The sequence below is a fragment of the Bombina bombina genome, chromosome 5 (assembly GCF_027579735.1).
Source record: "Bombina bombina isolate aBomBom1 chromosome 5, aBomBom1.pri, whole genome shotgun sequence".
Lineage (NCBI taxonomy): Eukaryota > Metazoa > Chordata > Amphibia > Anura > Bombinatoridae > Bombina > Bombina bombina.
The window spans coordinates 979641208-979663286 of record NC_069503.1 but is presented as its reverse complement, the minus strand read 5'-3'; the positions used below and the strand labels follow the sequence as shown (position 1 = coordinate 979663286).

General features: G+C 37.1%; 1 pseudogene; it reads right to left on the bottom strand.

The window, feature by feature from the left end:
- Positions 1-6396: 6396 nt before the first annotated feature.
- On the bottom strand, positions 6397-6515 carry LOC128661787 (uncharacterized; annotated as a pseudogene).
- Positions 6516-22079: the final 15564 nt, after the last annotated feature.

The following is a 22079-nucleotide window of genomic DNA, read 5'->3' as shown; positions in this document are numbered from 1 at the left end:
TAATATCTGATTTTATAGTAGCTTTACAGCTTCCCAATATAATCGATTATTGTTTACATATGAGGTATTATTCAGTTGATATTCTTCCCATTTATTTTGTAGATATTATTTAAAATTACTTGAGTTGTTAAGATAGGAGGGATAATAAAATCTATTGTTATATTTATTATATTGGAGATCCATTTTCATAAATACTGGAACATGATCTGGGAAAGTGAATTCCATTATTTGGACTTTATTTATTTTATTTAATAATCCTGTTGAAATTAAAAATATGTCCTGCCTTGACATGGCATTATTGTTTCTAGAAACACAGGTAAAATAAATTACATATTGGATTTTTCAAACGCCAAACATCTATCACCTTCAAGGTCTCCTTTAAAGCCGCAAATATTGCCTTTTCATATTTAGATCTATTGGAAATGTTACCCTTTTTTGTTCTATATTGTGGATCGCTTTTCCTATCCATTATGGGGTTATTAGTTATATTATAATCACCCATTATAATTAGATGGCCATCAATATATCTTGATAACTTTTAGTTTTGTTCATTAGGTCCATACATAATACAATTATTTCCTTCCCAATTTGGACTTTCACTATAATATATCTTTCTTTGATGTCTTGTATATAATGGAATATTTTATATTGTATATTTTAGCTAAATAGTATTGTCACCGCTCTTGAATCATTTTTGTAAGAAGAAAAAAAATCTTTAACCCAACCAATTTTAAATTGAATGTGTTGTTTAGGTGTCAAATGTGTCTCTTGTAAACAAGCTATATCAATTCTATGTTTTTGCAAATAATGTAGGATTTTTTTTCTTTTGATTGGGGAGTGAATATCTCCCACATTCCACTTGAATATATTAATCATTAGTGATTATAGAGAGGATACTATACCATATCCCAATTATTTTCTTGATTATTTTTTTCTAAGTACATTAGTGATTTATAATATAAAGGGCTTATTAAAGCCTGTGAATATTTTTTGGTTTTAAATACACATCCATCACAAATTAAATAGGTGCAACAAAAATAAAAACCCCTAAAAAAAAAAGTGTAACAGTGAAAAAAAAAGTCCAAAAATGAAAAACATTAAAACAAGTGAAAAACATGAAAAACAAGTAAAACATTCAGCTTAAATATATATCTCCTATACATGTCTAACTTTAGAGATATAAGCTGATCAAGCATAAAAAATAGTGAATAAAGGATTTTATACATAATACTATAAAAAATTACTCTTATTTTTCTGACTTTAAGAACTTTGTAGGATCCTCAGGGGTTTCAAACAAATATGTTTTGTCTCCAACTTTTAGCCTTAATTTGGCAGGGAACATAAGGGAGAAAGTTCTTTTATCCTTGTAAAGTTGGTTGCATATAGTTGTAAAGGACTTTCTTTTCCTCAAGACTTCCATAGAATAGCCCTGGAATTCTAGCAATGGAATTTGTCTGTAAGATCTTAGAATATCCATTTTTGCTTGAAGTTTCCCAAATCGTATTATTACTGGTCTTGGTCTTTTGCGAGTGGTTGTTTTCTTCTTGTGGTCTATAAGCTCCGGCTCTATAGATTTGCTCAGTTTCAAAAGATCTTTTATTATTTTGAAAATTCAGTTTTTGCAGCAATTCCTTATTCCACATATTTTTGGATTGCCAATCCATTCATGTTTTCTGGCAGACCTATTATCGATAAATTGTTGCTTTATTCTCCAAGTCTTTTACTCTTGTGTTTAGTTCAGTATTTTGCAATGTTAGGTCAGTCAATTACCTCCTTTCTATCTCAAAAGAGCTTTATTTAAGCAGAGCTTGATCTTATCTAATTCACTAGTTTAAGATATAAGAGCAGCTAAAAAAATAGTAAAAAATGAACACCATAGTGTATTTATGCTGTGCAAATCGAGATGCAAATCGATATATATGTTGTACAAACTGAAGTGCAAATCGATATTTTAACTGTGGTCACTGTAATCTTACCCACTATTTAAGTGGCAAAGCTCTTTTCTCTTGACCACTAATTTTAATTTAGCTCTCTAACTAGCATGATATCTTTTTATCACAGAGAAAACAGGGCACTTAAGTCCTGGAAATGCAGCAATTTCATCAGTGTAATATCAGTGTAATATTAAATATATTTTTACCACCAATTAAGGCTCATATAGATTAATAACCAAATTTCTCTTTAACCAGTAAGATCTTCACGATGAGATTCACTGTTCATGTGAGAAGACTTTTATGCGGTATCACATTAACAGTTCGCAATATCAAATATTTTTAATATCCCAGCCCAGTATTATATCAAAATAAATAACACGGGGTTTACACGGTCTAATCCACAAGCTCTTTTCCACTTGTCTCACCCCCAGGTCAAATCCACTGGGTGAGTTATCCGCTTTTTAACCACAGTTATTCTTCAGCTGGGCTTACCTTACGCTGTGTCTGATGTATTTCTCTGTTATAGCGATGTATCTATCGCGCTTCACTCCCTCAGTCTCTCCATCCAGTGTGAGGTAAAGCTGAGACCTCACCTCCCTGTCGCTCCAAAGGTGCTGCCTAGAGGGGGACCCGCTGCCGGATACCCGGCGGTAGCGTCTCAACCCCTCACCATGGCTAACAGGGAAAGCCGATGCCTGGGAAACCAGCCTTGAGAAACTAGTCAGCCAACATCTAGGCCCTGGGCTCTGGGGTATGCAATCATCGCTCAGCTTGCGAGCTTTAGCGTGCGTCGACATTCCCATCTGTCCCCGCCCACCGGATGTTCCATTTTCGACTTTACTGTCCCTTTAATGATACAGGATATTAAAGGGAGAGGAAAGTCAAAATTAAACTTGCATGATTTAGATAGAGCATGTCATTTTAAGACTCTTTTAAATTCACTTCTATTTTCAAATGTGCTTCGTTCTCTTAGTATCCCTTGTTGAAAAAGAATACGCACATATCAAACACCAGTGTGAGCTGCTGCTAATTGATGCCTGCACACATGTGTCTCTTGTGATTGGATAACTAGATTTGTTCAGCTAGCTGCCAGTAGTGCAATGCTGTTCCTTCAACAATGGATAACAAGAGAATGAAGCAAATTTGATAATAGAAGTATATTGGAAAGTTGTTTAAATGGTATGTTCTATCTGAATCATAAAATAACATTTTTGGGTTTACTATCCCTTTAATATCTCACTGAAGAAAGTGGCATCAAGTTTTCCCCTTTACAATAGTGGGCTTTATAAATGTCACACAGTGTAAATAGATTTTCTTTTGGGAAATTATGAGATTGAATGATGATTTAAACTACTGAGCAGTTCCCATTGTAACAAACTATAAGCTCTCACTGTACAGAACAGGTTTACTTGCAGAATCCTGTCTCATTATACCATAATGAGGAGAAATTCAACACGCAAGTATCTGTATTAGTGTGTTGCACTTGTTGGCAAAAATAGCGGGTTGCTGCAGACTGCTGTTGTTTACACAAGAGACACTATAACGAGGTATGGGCATTATTTTGGGCTTCCTTTTTCATTAGTGAAACAAAGCCTGAAATAATGTATGTTTAGTTATTGTATTTCTTGTGTGAGCCATATCATTGGCATGTATCTAAATCATTACCATTACATTACATTAATTGTTTAATTTGCAATTTCTTTTTTTAAATGTAAGGATTTGACATCCCTGGATTAATTTGTTCTTTAACGATAAATTATAGCCACATAAATGTTCTACCATAAGATATTGAGGTACATATATATCTTACAATGAACACAATCACATAGAAGAATTTGTAACCGTTTATTCATATGATGCTTGGTATGAAACTTTTATTAATCACTTCTATACAGTGTCTAAGGCAAAGCAATGTGGTTAAAAAATATCATTTTTTTACACATATTCCTACTTCCATCACTTAAACTGATTCATTTGCTTCTTGAAAGGTTTTTTCAGTGTATATTTACTGACTCTTTATCATCTTGTAAGAAAGCATTATTTCCTTTGACAATGTGCTGTACACAAATTGAGAAAATATGATTTAATACAAAAAATGACATTGGCATGCAGTGAAAGCATAAATGACTTTACTAAGATATATTGATTTATGCTGGCGCATCAAACAAATTATCATACATTTGTCACCTTTCAACTGAAGATGCTATGTGGATTATCAGAAGCTCAAGAAAGGCCAAGTATTATTTATTATCATAGATCCTAAGATTTCATCAATTGCCTTCTATTTAACGATACCACTGTAGTTTGTTTACACAGAGATGTTGAACGTTGCTTGAATTTCAATAGTACCCAGCTGAATAAGAACTATCACCAATAGACTTTTTACCAGTATAAATCATGTATTGCACATGCTTCCCCATCAATCATATTATTCTCAAATAGGGTTCAGTTATGATTACTCATTTGATTTGGTATACAATGTAACAACAAAGTATTGTAGAAGTTCTATCAAAGGCTTGTTCAACCTATGGCCCAGGGGCCGCTTTGCAGGTGTACAATACATATTGTCTGGTTTTCCACTTTACAAAACTGGATACTGATGTGTTTGATGTAGAGATAAATTTTTTAGGACCTTTAAACTTGCTAAAGCAGAAAAACAAAATTTATGCTTACCTGATAAATGTATTTCTTTCTTGACACAGTGAGTCCACGGAATCAGCAATTACTGTTGGGAATATCACTCCTGGCCAGCAGGAGGCGGCAAAGAGCACCACAGCAAAACTGTTAAGTATCTCTTCCATTTCCACAACCCCCAGTCATTCTACCTAAGAAAAAGGAGAGAAAGATAATAACACAAGGTGTAGAGGTGCCTGAGGTTTATATAAAAAAAACTGTCTGAAAACAAGAGAGGGCCATGGACTTACCGCATCAAGAAATAAATACATTTATCAGGCAAGCATAAATTTAGTTTTCTTTCTTAAGACACGGTGAGTGCACGGAATCAGCAATTACTGTTGGGAATCAATACCCAAGCTAGAGGACACAGATGATTAGGGAGAGACAAGACAGGTAACCTAAACAGACAACACTATTGCTTGAAGAATCTTTCTCCCAAAAGAAGCCTCAGCCGAGACAAAAATTTGTCAAATTTGGAAAAAGTATGCAGAGAGAACCAAGTTGCAGCCTTGCAAATCTGTTCTACAGAAGCTTCATTCTTGAAAACCCAAGAAGAAGAGACAGCCCTAGTGAAATGAGCTGAAATTCTCTGTCCAGCAGTCTCATAAACCAAGAAAGAGAAGTATCTAAAGCTTTCTGACCTTTATGTTTCCCAGAGCAACAAACAAACAGCAGACTGGCGACAATCCTTAGTCGCCTGTAGATAGAAATTAAGAGCACGTACAACATCCAAGTTGTACAACAAACGTTCCTTATGAGAAGAAGGATAAGGACACAGAGAAGGAACAATGATTTCCTGATTAATATTTCTATCCGAAACCACTTAGGAAGAAAACCTAACTAGTACGAATTACCGCCTTAACGGCATGAAAGATAAGATAAGGCGAATCACACTGCAAAACTAAAATCCAAGAAAAATGCCAGAACATCTATCAGGATGGTCTGCGGATCACCTGACCATGAACCGTAACTTTGAAACTTGGCATTCTGTCGAAACGCCTACAGAAGCCAACTCTGGAACCCCCCATATTAGGGTTTACCTAGAGAACACCTCTGGATGGAGATGTTCACTCCCCTGAATGAAATATCTCTCTGTTTAGAAGTCTGATTCCCAATTGTCCACCTGACAGCAATTGTGAGCTTCCACCCACTGAACAATCCAATTCACCTCCTTCATGGCTAAGGAACCACTAGTTCTTCCCTGGTGGTTGATATAAACCATTGAGGTGATATTGTCTGGCTGAAACCAAGCTAGAGACGACTGAGGCCAAGCCATCAGAGCATTATGAATCACTCTCAACTCCAAGATGTTTAAGATTGGAGAGCAGACACTTCCTAGTCCATAATCCTTAAACAAGACCCAGGCAGCTTACTAGCCCAGCAGGTTGGCATCCATGGTCACCCAGGAATATTACCAGAAGCACGAGCCGGAAATAGATACTCCTGAAAAAATACTATGGGAGAAAGTCTCTTGTTCTAAATCTATCCTTTAAGACAGATCCGAAAGTTCTCCATGTCATGGAAAATAGCAAAAGGAATGATGTCCATGGAATACCATCAGACCAATTCCCTCCATACACAGAGTTACTGAAAAGTGAAGAAAAATCAACTGCAGCTAAATCCAAACTCCCAACCTCCTGGTTGCAAGATGGCTAAGCTATCCACTGGCCACTAGAGCTTGCTGTTGGCCGGACAGTAGACTGCAGAGAGGGGAAAAGGTATAAATCCTTGATTATCTGACCTCTGTTAGACATCTTCTCCTAGATAGAGAATCTAATAAGGCCTAAGCATACCGCACCTGGAGTTCCCAAGCGGTCTCCCATCCAGGTACTGACCAGATCTGACCCTGCATAACTTCCGAGATCAGATGTAATCTGGTGCATTCAGGGTATTGTGGCGGTAGTCCCAAATAAATCACCCTTTTGGATGGAACAAGGGAACTCTTCTCCAGATTCATTTTCCATCCCTGGAAAATAAAATTGGACAAGATCTCTTAAAAGAGAGTTTGCTGGAAGTAAGGATGATACCGGAACCATATATTGTCCAGAAAAGCACCCTTTCAATATCCCAAGACCTGGAGGTCTGTCTAGAATGACGAAAAATCTTAAAACTTTATAAGATTCCAATTAAGGGAACAATAAATCTCTCAAGTCTATGTTCATTTTGAACAGTCCCTCTTGAATCAAAGGAGAAAGGATACTACTTTGAAGGTCAGAATCTGAGATACTTAAGGTAAATACCTAGATCCCATTCCCAAACTGGGACTGGAACTAACACTCACAGAGATGAAGACCCTGAACCCAGTTCAAGGAAGCCTCTCATCCTACTTGGATTGCAGATACTCTAAAAAGAGAAATCTGCCCCTGGTAGGAAATCTTAGATTGTACTCAAAAAAGGCATGAATGACGCTGAAGAAAGCAGAAAAAGTCTTACTCTCTTGACGAGTGGTATAAAAACATTTTTTCACCCTTAAAGTCAGAAGATAATTCTGCTAGACCAAGTCCAAACAAGGTCTCATCCTTAAAAGGAGACGCCAGAAGTGTGGATTTGGAGGAAGCATAAGGTATTGAATCTGCAACTGCAGAACTATAAAGCCTAGGCTGTACCACTAAATCACAGGTAGGCTTCTCAGCTGACCATAGATTTCCGCCTCAATGCCCGGTGGCTACTAAAGCAAGTCTAATAAGACAAGACATTGCTCTAAATGAACAATTAAACCTCACCTCCTCCTTGCACTGATGGCAAACAGAATGACTAGGGGTTGTGGGAAGGGAAGTGATACTTTACAGCTTTGCTGTGGTGCTCTTTGCCTCCTCCTGCTGGCCAGGATTGATATTCCCAACAGTAATAGCTGATTCTGTGGACTCACCGTGTCTTAAGAAAGAAATCTGTTCTGTTAGAGATGTAAGAGAAAAAATCAAAGTAGATGCAATGTTCATACCTGTCTGGTATTATTCAGTAAAGCCTGTTTGTGAATATTTTGTTGAAAAAACTCTCTGCAATATTACAACTCAATAGTTGATGCATTCATAAAGATTTGTACCTGCCTCTCATCAAAGCAATGAGTTGTGAGTCACTGTCTATTAAAGTCAATGGACAGGCATCAGTGTTGGAACCGCTCACTTCTTGGCTCAAAGAACAAGTCCTACCATGAAGAATACTGGCATTGCAAACTTCCTCTGAAAGAAATTGCCCACAGTAACATCTCTACTAAAGAAAAATTGAAAAGAGTTAAAGAGAAATACAATTTTAAAAAAATGAGACAACCTCAACAGCTTCAAAATAGCGAGACACGACCAAAAGATAATGCTCAGGGGCAATAGAGTCTCTAATAATTCCACATGCAGGGTTGTGGTGTAGGTAAGAAATCCCAACCACTCCTCTACAACACCCCACAATGCCCACGGCCTAGTGGCACCTTTTATCTTATCTTGCAAGATTACTTTACCCCAACAAAACAATTGTGAATATTTTACACTTTAACAAACATTTACTTTAACCATTTTACAAGGGTGTTTGCTATATGTTGCAGTTGTAATTATTGTTTTTCCACTTTTTGTTTGATTTTCAAGATATTATTTCTTGAGCACCTCATGCAACAATAGAATGACATGGCAGGAACAACTGCTTACACAATATTGGGAAATATAGGTAAGCAAGGCTCAATAAATTTAAAAAATCTTCTCACCTTTACAATGAGGCCCCTCCGACCATCTATGAGTCTAGGTCATTGACAAGGATGCATCACTGATCTAAGTTGTCAACATATACTGGTGTTTGTGAAAGAAAGCATCATGCTCTATGTAAAAAAAAAAAAAAGTTCCAATCTAGTTTCTGAATTAGTTTAATGAAAAATGCTCATCAGCATTTTCCTATGGGGAACTTTGTCAAAGCAGCAATTAAACATCTTAACAGCAGATTAAATAAAGTTAAAGTACTATCTAGTGCTACTGCTACAAGGCATCAGCTGCACAAAAATACTTTTTTTAAATATTTTTTTAATGTGGTCAGGATTGGCCAAGAACTAAATTGAAGCACACATCTGTTTAACGCTTGTAAGGACAGCACACGGTTTAGACCTGTTCAATTATTTTCTTAAATTGGCTGGATTACATTCATCAGGTTAGCACACATATGTCCTCAGCTAAGAGCATGTCAGGTTGTGGTGCGATAAATTCCCTTTTAACAGTCAGGGTTCGATAACGTAATTTTAATGTCTCCTGCTTTATTTCGCAGTTCTGCTTTTTTAAGCTACTTTAGCTACTCTAGAGCTTTTTAAGGGGGTATAGCATTTATTGCTTTGCTTTCTATCATTATTAAATTTCTTTGTTCTAAGAAGCTGAGGTTTAAGAATGTTAATGCATTCCTAAGGTTGATAGGGCCATTTTCTCCCTAATAAATGTACTAGTTTCCATTGGAAAATAGTTCTTCCTTAAAGGACCACTCAATGCAGTAGAATTGCATAATTAACAAGTACATAATAAAGTAGATAATAAAAAGACAGTGCAATAAAACCTACTCTGAATTTCAAATAAGCAGTAGATTTTTTTTCTTACAAAGTTCTCCCATTTTCTGGTCCCCTGTATCATGTGACAGACATCAGCCAATCACAGACTAGTATATGTACACCCTGTGAGCTTGTGCACATGCTCAGTAGGATCTTGTTCTCCAGAAAGTGTGAATATAAAAAGACTGTGCAAAATCTGGAATGGAATTGGAAAGTGTCTTAAAACTGTCTGTTCCGTCTGAATCATAAAAGTTTATTTTGACTTGTGTCCCTTTAATAGTCCTTTAGCTATGAGGCCATATTCCTTCTTTAGGAGGGCATATTTGCAAGAAAGATATAGTAATATCTTTTGCTGATGTGGCTGTTCCTTGATCTCTTGGTTATTTGGTCTTTCTGGGCAGATATTTATTATTTTATGCCAGTACGTAACTTCTTTATGTTGTTTACATGTATTATGCTTTCCTTTGTGATGTCTTTTTTTATCATCATTCATTTACGGTACAGCATGTCTTTAGCTGTTCCTTCTTGAAAACATTATGATTAGTATCTTGGTCTGCTTACATGATTTCTATTTTCAGACTTTTTAACTCTTTCTTTCCATGGAAGTTTTTCATTCTGGTTTGGTTATCCATTATAAATATGGTGTCTGGAGGGTTAAGAAGATTTTTTTCCACAGGAATAGAAGTTCAGACTTTTTGTTAGAACAGGGTTAAGAAATCTTCTTCCTCCAACCAGTATCAGAGTTCCTTTGGTTCCAATTGGAAACAATTGTATAGTTTTTGCAATGCTTCAGTGCCTTTATTTGAGTTTGAGCACTTTTATCCTCTGCTTGCAATGCTGCTAAGCTATTTACCAGGCCTATTTCTATTCTCTGGAGAATGCTGTCAGGTTAAGTTTCCAGTAATTTTTATGGTACAGGGACAGCAGTTTTATCCTCTCGCCCATTGAAATCTGTCATGTAGATTTAGTCCTTGATCTAGAGGCTCTGGTAAGGTGTAGGGTATTCCTTTTTCAGGAATCTTGTTTTAAGTCTGCTTTGGTTCATTAGGATATTATTATAGTCTCAAGGTTATTTAATAGGTTTCAGTTCAAGGCCTCCCAATGGAAGGTTTTTTCTGTCATATGTTCCTGGGTCCCCTGTAAGACTCAGGTAGTTGGAAACTCCAAACTATTTGTTGTTCCAAGAAGTAGGGGGAACTTTTTGAACTTTTCTGACCTATAACTTTGAACACGTTTCTTTAGTTCCTACTGATGAAATGGAAACACTGTAGAATAGTCTGTCAGGTCAGCTATGTCCTCATTTGTTTTTAGAATATTTATTTTTGTGTTCTTATTTCTAGTAATGTCTTTGGTTTCTGAGATTTGCAGTTTGTTGCTTTTCCATCCAGTCTGGTTACGGTTCTCAGAATATTTTCCAAAGTTTTTGGGTACCCTCTTATCTGTAATAAGTTTTCAGGGTATAGCTGTGTTTCTTTGCCATGATGATATCTTGGTGTAAGCAGTATTTCTTTCATACAGATCTACTTGTTTTTTCAATAACATTGGTTGGAAAATCTTTTTTCCAAACAGTCTTTTGTTTCCTCAGATAAGGGTTTCTTTTCTGGGGCTTAGACAGTTGAAGCTGGGGTTTTGCTAGATAGAACCTTCAGTTTCTATTGTCCCTTCAGTAGCTCTTTGTGTGAAGGTGTCAGGTCTTATATTTGTGGCCTTAGTTGTTATTCCGCTTACTTGCATTTATATGAATCTTCTTTAGCTTTGTATCCTTTACAATGATACAGGGTTCAGTCTCTGTTGTCTCTGAGGATCCATTTTCTTTTTAGAACAAGTTTGTTTCTGCCTTAGTGGCTGAACTATAATCTCTTTATGTTGGGGGCTTCCTTTTGATCATGCTTTTTGGTCTGTAATCTAACAGATACAATGGTTGGGGACCATCTAGGGGTCTCAGAAGGGCATTAGGAGTTTGGTCTTCTCGAGAGGTGAGGTTACCTAATAATTTTTTTTACTCCTTGCATTATTCAGGACCTTTAAGGGTTGGCCTCTTTTGAATAGAATATTCTCTCTGTTTTCTGATTGGATTATGTTACATCTGTAGTGTATGCCTAACATCAAGGGAAAATTTGCAGTTCTCTACTTATGAGGAAAGTATTTTAAATTCATTCCTGGATAGAAATTTATTTCTGCTGTTATTATTCTAGGACTGGTTAGCTGGGAAGAAGTTTTTTCTCAGTCTTCAGTTTTTTCTGCATGGAAGAGTGGTCTCTTAATTTTGTTATGTTTCATTAGACTGTAGTTATTTTGGGTCACTCAGATATATTTCTGATAGCTTCTTAGGTCAATCTCATTTTCCCAGGTACTGTGTAGGTCCAGGGATCTTTGAATTGTTTTTTTGAAAGTTAATTGATTATATAGGTTAGCCAATATTTTTTCTTCCTCTGTTTTGTCTGAGGGGGATTGTCAGGACTTGGTGTTTCTGTTTACCCCATCTTGTTCCTGCAGTATTTGGTTTACAGATCTTTGGTCCAGTTTCTTTTCTTTGGCTGCTTCTTTTGCATACAGAATCAGATATACTCTTTGAACTATTCATCTAGTTTATGAGTTTCTTTTTCAGGCATGTTAATATATTATTTTAAAGGTCTTGAAGACCTTTATTTCTTGGGGATTTTATCTAGTTTTTCTGGCTATATTCTCAAGTTAGTTTGAATAATAGTTTATATGCTTGTTCTTTAAAAGGTCAGTTTTCTGTCTATTTTTTGTTATGTTTCTTAACAAGATTGCTAATCCTTTTGTAATGTTTGGTTCAGTCCTAGCTTGGTCTAGAATTAAGCTTGTTATTTTCCAATTTCTTCCTCCTTTAAACCTTTATATTGGTCTTGAGGTTTTTGCAGGTTTCTCCTTTTGAGCCTATGGGGCATATTTATCAAGGTCTTGCGGACCTGATCAGACACTGCGGATCAGGTCCGCCAGACCTCGCTGAATACGGTGAGCAATATGCTCGCCGTATTCAGCATTGCACCAGCAGCTCACAAGAGCTGCTGGTGCAACGCCGCCCCCTGCAGACTTGCGGCCAATGGGCCGCCAGCAGGGGGGTGTCAATCAACCCGATCATACTCGATCGGGTTGTATTGTGGCAATGTGTGTCCGCCTGCTCAGAGCAGGCGGACAGGTTATGGAGCAGCGGTCTTTGTGACTGCTGATTCATAACTGCTTGATAAATATGCCCCTATGCATCAGGTGGATTAACTTCTTTCTGGAAGTTTTTGTTTCATTTAGCTATTCTGATAGAATATTTTTTTTTTTTTCCTTTATTTCATTTCTCCTTATCTTAGCTAGGATAAGGTGATATTTTCTGACTATTTTAATTGGGACTTTGTTCTTTCTTATGTCTTATTTCCATAGAATTATTCTGATGTGAAGAACATAGGAATGTAAAAATATGCTTTTTACGCATTGTGTTTTAGATTTTAACGTGGTCGGCTCAGTGCACATAAAACTGATGCACATAATCTTAAGGTGTGTTGTTAAAATATTACATATAAAATACTAAAAAAATAAAAATTATTATACTGTAAAATAATAGATATATTCTAATGAATATTTAGAATATTTTACAGTATGTTTAATAAGTTTTAACCATAGAAAAGAATGTCCTTTTTATTATTAAATATATATTTCTGATATTAATCATATTAAAAGCATATCTATCTATACCTATATATCTATATGAATAGATATATAGGTATAGGTATATACAGAAATATCTATTAGAGAATAAATTGAACATATTCTGCTATGTGAAGGACATTGGAATGGGAAATATTAATATTTTAGGTGGGGTTTAGTGCTCTTGAATAAACAAGGTTGGTTACGGTTAGCGCACAAGTATGACGTTTTCACGTTTCATTGAGGTCTACAGGGAGTGCAGAATTATTAGGCAAATGAGTATTTTGACCACATCATCCTCTTTATGCATGTTGTCTTACTCCAAGCTGTATAGGCTCGAAAGCCTACTACCAATTAAGCATATTAGGTGATGTGCATCTCTGTAATGAGAAGGGGTGTGGTCTAATGACATCAACACCCTATATCAGGTGTGCATAATTATTAGGCAACTTCCTTTCCTTTGGCAAAATGGGTCAAAAGAAGGACTTGACAGACTCAGAAAAGTCAAAAATAGTTAGATATCTTGCAGAGGGATGCAGCACTCTTAAAATTGCAAAGCTTCTGAAGCGTGATCATCGAACAATCAAACGTTTCATTCAAAATAGTCAACAGGGTCGCAAGAAGCGTGTGGAAAAACCAAGGCGCAAAATAACTGCCCATGAACTGAGAAAAGTCAAGCGTGCAGCTGCCAAGATGCCACTTGCCACCAGTTTGGCCATATTTCAGAGCTGCAGCATCACTGGAGTGCCCAAAAGCACAAGGTGTGCAATACTCAGAGACATGGCCAAGGTAAGAAAGGCTGAAAGACGACCACCACTGAACAAGACACACAAGCTGAAACGTCAAGACTGGGCCAAGAAATATCTCAAGACTGATTTTTCTAAGGTTTTATGGACTGATGAAATGAGAGTGAGTCTTGATGGGCCAGATGGATGGGCCAGTGGCTGGATTGGTAAAGGGCAGAGAGCTCCAGTCCGACTCAGACGCCAGCAAAGTGGAGGTGGAGTACTGGTTTGGGCTGGTATCATCAAAGATGAGCTTGTGGGGCCTTTTCGGGTTGAGGATGGAGTCAAGCTCAACTCCCAGTCCTACTGCCAGTTTCTGGAAGACACCTTCTTCAAGCAGTGGTACAGGAAGAAGTCTGCATCCTTCAAGAAAAACATGATTTTCATGCAGGACAATGCTCCATCACACGCGTCCAAGTACTCCACAGCGTGGCTGGCAAGAAAGGGTATAAAAGAAGAAAATCTAATGACATGGCCTCCTTGTTCACCTGATCTGAACCCCATTGAGAACCTGTGGTCCATCATCAAATGTGAGATTTACAAGGAGGGAAAACAGTACACCTCTCTGAACAGTGTCTGGGAGGCTGTGGTTGCTGCTGCATGCAATGTTGATGGTGAACCGATCAAAACACTGACAGAATCCATGGATGGCAGGCTTTTGAGTGTCCTTGCAAAGAAAGGTGGCTATATTGGTCACTGATTTGTTTTTGTTTTGTTTTTGAATGTCAGAAATGTATATTTGTGAATGTTGAGATGTTATATTGGTTTCACTGGTAAAAATAAATAATTGAAATGGGTATATATTTGTTTTTTGTTAAGTTGCCTAATAATTATGCACAGTAATAGTCACCTGCACACACAGATATCCCCCTAAAATAGCTATAACTAAAAACAAACTAAAAACTACTTCCAAAACTATTCAGCTTTGATATTAATGAGTTTTTTGGGTTCATTGAGAACATGGTTGTTGTTCAATAATAAAATTAATCCTCAAAAATACAACTTGCCTAATAATTCTGCACTCCCTGTATGAGGCCTATTTATTAAAGGTCTGTCGGACCTGATCCAACAGACCTTGCTGAATGTGGAGAGCAATACGCTCTTCGTATTCAGCATTGCACCAGCAGCTCTTGTGATTGGCCGCCAGTAGGGGGGTGTTTATCAACCCGATCGTACTTGATTGGGTTGAATTGTGACGATCTCTGTCTTTGCGATATTGCGACAGCGTTAATGTATTCTCCCCATAAACTTCAATGGAGAGCGCCGAAGAAAAAACCTAACACTCATCACTCCTGACATATTTTGCATTCCGATGTTTTTCATATACAGAAAAGGTTTTATATATATATATATATATATATATATATATATATATATATATATATAAACAAATAGGACCCGCTCCAAAGGATATAGGCAGTTTAGTAATGGAACATATGACTTACAAAGTATTTGCAAGTGAACCAGTGCACGGAACTCATAAAAATAAATATGTTCAAAGATAAGAAAATTGAAAAGATGAGTTAATCCAGCACAACTAATATACAAGCCAAATGAATAAATTAAGGTAAGTCTGTAAATGATCACAAACAACTGCTCATTCAAGTCAGAGAGAACAATTTATTAATTCATAACTTTCTCTATAATTAAATGCAATCTATTTCACATGTATATAGCATACAAACAAAATCTAAGTAATCCTAAAAAACCCAAGGGATGAGATGACCAGAATTATAAACCTAAGATATAACGGTATATGTACTACTAACTATCTGTTGAATCAAGAATAGAAATCACTTCAGAATATAAACAGAAGTATGGAAACATAAGCGCACAAATCTAGCAGCAGAATAAACGGCAGAACATTTATAAAAATCTTAGCCCATAAATAACATAATTGCTAAAGTACCAATTTACAGCACTAAAAACTTAGCCCATGAAAAACAACATATTATAGCAAACATAGGATGTTGAAGCACAGAGTCATTTGAAGCCAGCTATTGAGATGATAGCAATATCAGCCTTTTGTCCCTGGTCTCGTATGGTGTCTACCTATTTAAGGACGCTTTGCAGATTGGCTCTATTTCAACTGTGCCTGCTTTTTGCTATGTGCCATTAAATGCATGTGCTTTATACTCAGTCCTGTTATAAAATCATGCCTTAATAATATCCACTTTGGCCGCTTTGAATAAGTACCGGAAGCTGTGAGCGATTACTGCTATACCAAGCTGATATATGCATGTGCTTAATCACTGTTTTTGTTATAACATCACATTTGGAAATCATCTGCTTTGGCAATTGCATTATACTTTGAAGTATCATCGGATGAATGTTTCATTTAACTTTATGCAATTAACAGTTCATCATTACCACTAACCGGCTTTGCATGCATGTATTGCTATCATCTCAATAGCTGGCTTCAAATGACTCTGTGCTTCAACATCCTATGTTTGCTATAATATGTTGTTTTTCATGGGCTTTGCTATAAATTGGTACTTTAGCAATTTATGGGCTAAGATATTTATATTGATCTGTCGTTTATTCTGCTGCTAGATTTGTGCGCTTATGTTTCCATACTTCTGTTTATATTCTGAAGTGATTTCTATTATTGATTCAACAGATAGTTAGTAGTACATATACCGGTATATCTTAGGTTTATAATTCTGGTCATCTCATCCCTTGGGTTTTTTAGGATTACTTAGATTTTGTTTGTATGCTATATACATGTGAAATAGATTGCATTTAATTATAGAGAAAGTTATGAATTAATAAATTGTTCTCTCAGACTCTGACTCAGCAGTTTGTGATCATTTACAGACTTACCTTAATTTATTCATTTGGCTTGTATATTAGTTGTGCTGGATTAACTTATCTTTTCAATTTTCTTATCTTTGAACATATTTATTTTTATGAGTTCCGTGCACTGGTTCACTTGCAAATACTTTGTAAGTCATATGTTCCATTACTAAACTGCCTATATATATAAGCAAAAGAAGAGTGCACTTGCCAGGACTTTTCAATGATTTATTTCCTAAGATTTGAACATTTTCAGGGTTTAGCCCCTTCCTCAGACATACAAAAAACAAATGTGCATAATCCAACACCAGACACCCTTATCACAGAAATGCCATCCAAACACACACTCTCCAGGGTATGGTGCCACCCATAATGTGACATCACCATCCCTAGCAATGAGTGTGAATGGTCAATTAGCAAACCTAACATAAATATATACAATACACGATACAGCAGGAGAGCAAGCCAAAGAAAATGGGATCATTAGCTAAATAAAATAGTTAAGTGCATACATAAATCATCATATATGTAAATGTGGGACACCATGCAACAAACAATATTTTTATAAGGCCCTAGATGTATTAGGCCCTCATACTGTATGAACCAGAAATATACCGTATAACTATCATCAGAATAAAAAAGTAAATGTACTTAGGGCAAATCCTATGTGCATATGGGAATATAGATATGGCAAGGAGCAACTGTGTAAACAGATGAGGAGACGTTAGGCCAGCAACCATATGTAAAAAAAACAGGAAACCGTTTATGGAGTTACGGAGGAGCCAATTGTCATGAGCCCGTTGTCATAGCAATGGTAAACACACCATGTCCTGAATCGCAACAAGTACTAGCCATTCCAATAGTGCAAAATATGCTTATAAGGATAACCGACTCACATAAAACCTGTGTGTAACGATATTGGCCAGACTCTAACGTATGTACAGCACTGCAAAGGAGGACTAGCCTGAAAATAAATTATAAATCATGTCGGTATAATCTAGTTGTAAACGGTAATGGGTCATGTTGGTGTGCCTGCAATGGATGTCAGTCAATAAACATACCTTATTACAAATGTATAGAACCGCATGTCTGAAACAGATATTATCTGACCAACAGAATAAAAGAGTGAACATGCCTAAGGTAACATGCATAACCTATGTACATATGAGAGAGTAGGTATAGCAAGGCGAGAGAGGAGACGTTTAGGCTAGCCAACTTATATAAAACCAGGAAGCAGTGTTGGAGAGTTACTGGGCCCAGGACGTTTGGTTCCCCTGTAACTCTCCAACACTGCTTCCCAGTTTTATATATGTTGGCAGGCCTAAACGTCTCCTGTCCCACATTTCTACACCTACTCTCTCATATGTACATACAGTGGGGCATAAAAGTATTTAGTCAGCCACCAATTGTGCAAGTTCTCCCACTTAAGAAGATGAGAGAGGCCTGTAATTTTCATCATAGGTATATCTCAACTATGAGAGACAAAATGTGGAAACAAATCCAGACAAATAAGTATTTGGTCAATATCAAAAGTTCATCTCAATACTTTGTTATATATCTTTTGTTGGCAATGACAGAGGTCAAACGTTTTCTGTAAGTCTTCACAAGGTTGTCACACTCTGTTGCTGGTATGTTGGCCCATTCATGCATGCAGATCTCCTCTAGAGCAGTGATGTTTTGGGGCTGTCGCTGGGCAACACAGACTTTCAACTCCCTCCAAAGGTTTTCTATGGGGTTGAAATCTGGAGACTGGGTAGGCCACTCCAGGATCTTGAAATGCTTCTTACGAAGCCACTCCTTCGTTGCCCGGGTGGTGTGTTTGGGATCATTGTCATGCTGAAAGACCCAGCCACGTTTCATCTTCAATGCCCTTGCTGATGGAAGGAGGTTTGCACTCAAAATCTCACGATACATGGCCCCATTCATTCTTTCATGTACGCAGATCAGTCGTCCTGTTCCCTTTGCAGAGAAACAGCCCCAAAGCATGATGTTGCCACCCCCATGCTTCACAGTAGGTATGATGTTCTTTGGTTGCAACTCAGCATTCTCTCTCCTCCAAACACGACGAGTTGTGTTTCTACCAAACAGTTATACTTTGGTTTCATCTGACCATATGACATTTTCCCAATCCGCTTCTGGATCATCCTAATGCTCTCTAGCATACTTCAGATGGGCCCGGACATGTACTGGCTTAAGCAGGGGGACACGTCTGGCACTGCAGGATCTGAGTCCCTGGCGGCGTAGTGTGTTACTGATGGTAGCCTTTGTTACGTTGGTCCCAGCTCTCTGCAGGTCATTCACTAGTTCCCCCTGTGTGGTTCTGGGATGTTTGCTCACCGTTCTTGTGATCATTTTGACCCCACGGGGTGAGATCTTGCATGGAGCCTCAGATCAAGAGAGATTATCAGTGGTCTTGTATGTCTTCCATTTTCTAATTATTGCTCCCACAGTTGATTTCTTCACCCCAAGCTGCTTGCCTATTGCAGATTCAGTCTTCCCAGCCTGGTGCAGGTCTACAATTTTGTTTCTGGTGTCCTTCGACAGCTCTTTGGTCTTCACCATAGTGGAGTTTGGAGTGTGACTGTTTGAGGTTTTGGACAGGTGTCTTTTATACTGATAACAAGTTCAAACAGGTGCCATTAATACAGGTAATGAGTGGAGGACAGAGGAGCCTCTTAAAGAAGAAGATACAGGTCTGTGAAAGCCAGAAATCTTGCTTGTTTGTAGGTGACCAAATACTTATTTTCCACCATAATATGCAAATAAATTCTTTCCAAATCAGACAATGTGATTGTCTGGATTTTTTTCCACATTTTGTCTCTCATAGTTGAGGTGTACCTATGATGAAAATTGCAGGCCTCTCTCATCTTCTTATGTGGGAGAACTTGCACAATTGGTGGCTGACTAAATACTTTTTTGCCCCACTGTAGGTTATGCATGTTACCTTAGGTATGTTCACTCTTTTATTCTGTTGGTCACTAGATAATATAAGTTTCAGACATGCGGTTCTATACATTTGTAATAAGGTATGTTTATTGACTGACATCCATTGCAGGCACACCAACATGACCCATTACCGTTTAGGACTAGGTTATACTGATATGATTTATAATTTATTTTCAGTCTAGTCCTCCTTTGCAGTGCTGTATATACGTTATAATATGGCCAATATCGTTACACACAGGTTTTATGTGGGTCGGTTATCCTTATAAGCATATTTTGTGCTATTGGAATGGCTATTACTTGTTGCCATTAGGGACATGGTGTGTTTACCGTTGCTATGACAATGGTCCTATGTCGATTGGCTTCCCATTAACTCTATAAATGGTTTCCCATTTTTTTACATATGGTTGCTGGCCTAATGTCTCCTCATCTGTTTACACAGTTGCTCCTTGCCATATCTATATTCCCATATGCATATAGGATTTGCCCTAGGTACGTTTACTCTTTTATTCTGATGATGGTTATATGGTACATTTCTGGTTCATACAGTATGAGGGCCTAATACATCTAGGGCCTTATGAAAATATTGTTTGTTGCATGGTGTCCCACATTTACACATATCATGACATATGTATGCACTTAACTATGTTGTTTAGCTAATGATCACATTTTCTTTGGCTTGCTCTCCTGCTGTATCATGTGTTGTATATATTTATGTTAGGTTTGCTAATTGAACATTCACACTCGTTGCTAGGGATAGTGATGTCACTTTATGGGTGGCACCCTACCCTGGAGAGCGTGTGATTGGATGGCATTTCTGTGATAAGGGTGTCTGGTGTTGGATTATGCAAATTTGCTTCTTGAATGTCTGAGGAAGGGTCTAAGCCCCCGAAAACTTTCACATCTTAGGAAATAAAATATTGAAAAGTCCTGGCTAGTGAACTCTTCTTTTGCTTCTACAATTTTGTCTGTTGCACCCCAGGCATTTGTGACCTGGTATCTGCTTGTCTTTTCTGCCATTTATATATATATACAGTATATATACAGTATATATATATATATATATATATATATATATATATATATATATATATATATATATAGACTTTCAAATAGGTAAAGCACTCACTGGACTGTAGACATCAGTGTTAAATCCAAACTTTATTGTGACGTTTCAGGACCAACAGCCTGTGCAATTATTTTAATACTGGTAATAAACAATGTGAATACTCTGATATTTAAATAATCTAGGTGTGTCCATAAAGGTAGTGTTAATATCAGCTGAATGTGAAACCAATAACCCCCAAGTGTACCTTGATCATGATCGTAATCCCTACGAGTCTAAATCATCAAAAAACATATGTGTAGGATAACAAAACCCCTGATAGGCTTAAAAACATCACACCCCTAATGAATGTTTGGTCAGTTAATTCAAACACCACTCCTACAAAGACCCGTATGTCAACATCTATGGTGCATCGTTACTATCACCACAGTGTGATCATCATACATCAGATGTAGTCTTCTAATCATCACTCAACTCGTTGCCTCCAGACCTAAATTGGACAAGAGCCGCCTCCAACAGTCTCCAAAAATAGAACACACCCCTCATGCGGTACAAACCTGTCAATCCAAGCCATCTAATGTAACACTCATTTAGGTCTGGAGGCAACGAGTTGAGTGATGATTAGAAGGCTACATCCGAGGTATGATGATCACACTGTGACGATAGTAACGATGCACCATCGATATTGACATATGGGTCTTTGTAGTGGTGTTTGAATTAACCAAACATTCATTAGGGGTGTGATGTTTTTAAGCCTATCAGGGCTTTTGTTGTCCTACACATACGTTTTTTGATGATTTAGACTCGTAGGATATTAACACTACCTTTATGGACACACCTAAATTATTTAAATATCAGAGTATTCACATTGTTTATGACCAGTATTACAATAATTGCACAGATCTATGCTTTTTTGCACATGGCTCACTTTGATTGGTAGCCTACTGGGGGAGTAGTTTGTAGGCCTATAAATGTTTAATTTTCTCACTTGATTTTTGTCAGAGGAAGGGACGCTGTTGGTCCCGAAACGTCACAATAAAGTTTGGATTTAACACTGATGTCTACAGTCCAGTGAGTGCTTTACCTATTTGAAAGTCTACATTCCTTGCTATAGCAATCTGGCAAGTTGGAGCTTGTTGGTGAGAGTGCATATACTACACAACCTGGTTCTATATATATATATATAATAAATATAGAGAGAATGTCAGCAATTCCTATCCAGCACTAACTAATCCCTGCAAATATGTGGATATACTGCCTTAGCGATAAAAGACCTCCAACATAACAATATAACCTACCAATGCTCAATGCATCAATACACTGCAAGAAAGGAAGCATAAAATAAAGCATTTATTGGAGTTCCAATAGGCAAATATATATATATCACCATAAATTGGGTAATTCAACTCCTATCATAGTGCACTATAAATACAAAAATTCCTCAGAGAGCTCTCAACACAAAAAATATAAGTTAATAAATATGCAATATGTGTGCATAAAGTTAACTAAAAGTTCCAAAATCCTGTTAAATTCACAGGTATACTTGTGGCATCAACAGGTGTACCTAGGAGGTGTGGCACTGCGATAGTGGGACTCCCAAAGAACCGCAAGTATTAACCGTAACCGCTACGGCTGACTTTTTGAAATACAGAAGTGGCATTTATTATGTAAACCAAGATTGTCATAGCCATACTGTGGGACTGCCAAATATA